This window comes from Nyctereutes procyonoides, unplaced genomic scaffold (assembly GCF_905146905.1).
Source record: "Nyctereutes procyonoides isolate TBG_1078 unplaced genomic scaffold, NYPRO_anot_genome, whole genome shotgun sequence".
Taxonomy (NCBI): Eukaryota; Metazoa; Chordata; class Mammalia; order Carnivora; family Canidae; genus Nyctereutes; species Nyctereutes procyonoides.
The window spans coordinates 56367009-56369969 of record NW_026575049.1 but is presented as its reverse complement, the minus strand read 5'-3'; the positions used below and the strand labels follow the sequence as shown (position 1 = coordinate 56369969).

Sequence of the window (2961 nt, the reverse complement as noted above, 5' to 3'; positions counted from 1 at the left end):
ATTACATTGCAAAATGATCACAACAATAAAGTCTGGTTAATATCTGTCATTGTTCATAGTTACAAAATTTTTCTTCTTGTGATGAGAACTTTTAAGATCTACTCTCTTAGCAATTTCAAATACTGTGTTATCAACTATAATCATTCTGGTAGTACTTTTTTTTTTGGTGGTGTTTTTAGTGACTGAAACAAAATAGATCTAAAACTACAACCTCTGGAAGAGCCTTTTGTTCTTGTAGGTCTTGTACCTCTCCTTGAACTGGACCTCGGCCTCTCGTCAGGCCTTGAGTTTAAGAGCAGGCTCTCAGAAGTCATCGTTGTTGGTGACATTTTTTATCCAAGGGGATATCCACAGAGTACCTTGTGGGCATGAATCATTGTAGTTATAAACTTTTGCAAAGGACTTGATCTTTCACCTCATGGCGATTTTCTTCTTATGCATGGCAGCTGGCACTTTGCAGGGATAACAGTCAATTCCAGCCACCAGAGCATGGCTGTAGGGATGGTCTGAGGTACCATCATCAATATTCCTCATGATGACCGCTTTGCATCTGGAGTAGCATCCAGTTTGGACCAGCACCACCTTCTGGGGTTTCATGAACTTGCCCATCTTGATACCAGCCACTCAAGCCTACAGCAGAAAGCTCTGGTGGTACTTTTAATGGCACAAGACACATCTCATTCAGAGCACAGGAACAGAATGAAGAGTGGCTGTACGCTACAATACTCAAGCGTGGCTCCACTATGAAGAGTGGCTGTACCATCTACTCCTTGGCCTTGGAATCATTCCAGCCCATCCCACTCTAGCATCATACTGCACTCCTCCTCCGATATTGACCACCACGCTGCCGGCTCTCTCTGGCTTCACACTTGCATTCTTGTCCCTCCCTTGATTAGTCAAACTTGCTTATTGGACTAACAATGGGTTTGTCCTTGACTTTACACCCTGTTGACCAATTTGGATGTAGGGATCCAGTTTTCACTTCCAACCTAACTCAGACCCTGGTGCTTTTAGTTTTGCTCACTGACCAGTGGCTTTTCCAGGTCCGCTGATTCTGGCAACTTCAGGCACCTCAAAACACCAGGCGCTGCCAACCACAAATGGCAAGACACATCTGCCAGCTGGAATCTGGGGTTGTCTTCCAAGGACCCTCTTGCCTGGTTCCGACTTGCCTGTGCTGCTAGCCCACCTCTGTTCAGTTCCACACCCTTAACTTATCAACTCCCATCTCAGTAGCCCCCTGACTTCACATTGCATGTGTTCTTCCAGATATTTAGACTCAGATTACCTCTACGAACTTTGACCTTGGGCGCCTTTGTGGCTCCCTGTGCCCTCTGCCACCCATACCTAGCCCACTGCAAGAAGTCTCAGCCTCACCCTCACCAGTGCGGAACTTCCACTGGCCCCTGAGGAGCGGGCATAACCCAGTCAGAAGAATTGTTCTCCTGATAAAACAGTCAGGGAGAAGAGATTTTTGATTTTTCTGAAGTCTACTATGCAGGTCAGGAGATTATTCTCAGAGAGAGATATAAAATGGAGAATGCAAATCTGGAGTCTTAGCCCAGTAAAAAGGAGATACACACATTTTATAAAGGAAAAGTGATTGAATCTCTCTCCCTTCATTCTACCAGATGGGATGAGTCCTGCTGGGAATGTGCTGTGAGGAAATGTTTATCAGGAAGAGAAGTAAAGGACTCAGGACACTTGTTATCCATTTCCATAAGCAGTCTTTTTTTTTTTTTTTTTTTTTGGGGAGAAAAAAGTGTTGGCTTGAACTCCTCGTGCTTTCTTATGTAATAAAAAAGTCAAGCAAAGGGCATGTCTTGGTTCGGCTAGGACTCGGCAGACTGCCTGCATTATTACAGTGCTGGGAGTCTGAGGCTCTCTGCTCCTTGAGGATTATCATGTGACTCCTCCCCAAGTGGTAAGCCTCTTTCCATGCAGAAGGGGCCCAGTTCAGGGCAGGCCATTTTGATGCCTACTCCGTTGGTGATGTTCAGCAAGAGTTAAATGCATCTTGATGGTTTTATTGTTAAGAATTCTAAAGTTAAGGACAAGATTTCCAAAATCAGGGCTTTTTCAAATCAACTACGGTTAAGTCACTAGCCCACCTAGGCCCCTTTGCTCATTTGCAAAATGATAAGGCTTGATCCCATTTACCCTCAAAGATACCCTCCAGCTTTGAGGTTCACCAACTTTGCAGTAAACCTTAGTTGGCATCTAGGCACTGATTTGAAATATATAAACCAGATAAGATATTCTAGAATTGGATGCATTGATATCCCTCACCAATTACAGTAACAGAGTCCTAGCTTCAAAAGGAAACCATCGGGGCAGCCCCCGTGGCTCAGCGGTTTAGCGTCGCCTTCAGGCATGGGTATGATCCTGGAGACCGAGGATCGAGTCCCACGTCCGGCTTCCTGCTTCTCCTTCTGCCTCTGTCTCCACCTCTCTTTCTCTCATGAGTAAATAAATAAATAAAATCTTTAAAAAAAAAAAAAAGGGAAACCATCTTTTTCTTTAATAAATAACAGAGATTAAATGAGATAATAGCATACCTTGCATGGAAGGGCACAATACATTTCAGTTAATGGGGCATTTCCTATACTAGCATTTTCCAAAATATAATTCTAGAAATGCTGTTCTTTCACCGAGATTCATCAAGGCAATTATATCCTAAAAGTTTCTTTCCAATGTTTTTTTATGCATTCAGGATCCAATCAAGGATTACAGATTGCCTTTTGTTACTGGCTCTCTTGAGATATTTTTAATCTAGAATAGTCTCTTTTTCATTTTTTATAACACTGATAAATGTAAGGAGTCTAGGCTCGTTATCTTGCAGAATATGACACAATCTGGATTTATGTGGTTGTTTCCTCATGTTTAGATTCAGAACTAACATGTTTGGCAAGAAAACTACATAAGCGATGCTCATACTGTTATTTTTTAAAACTATTTTTA

The 2961-nt window shown here is 42.6% G+C and overlaps 1 pseudogene; it reads right to left on the bottom strand.

The window, feature by feature from the left end:
• Positions 1–204: 204 nt before the first annotated feature.
• LOC129511937 (60S ribosomal protein L27-like) lies at positions 205–609 on the bottom strand (annotated as a pseudogene).
• Positions 610–2961: the final 2352 nt, after the last annotated feature.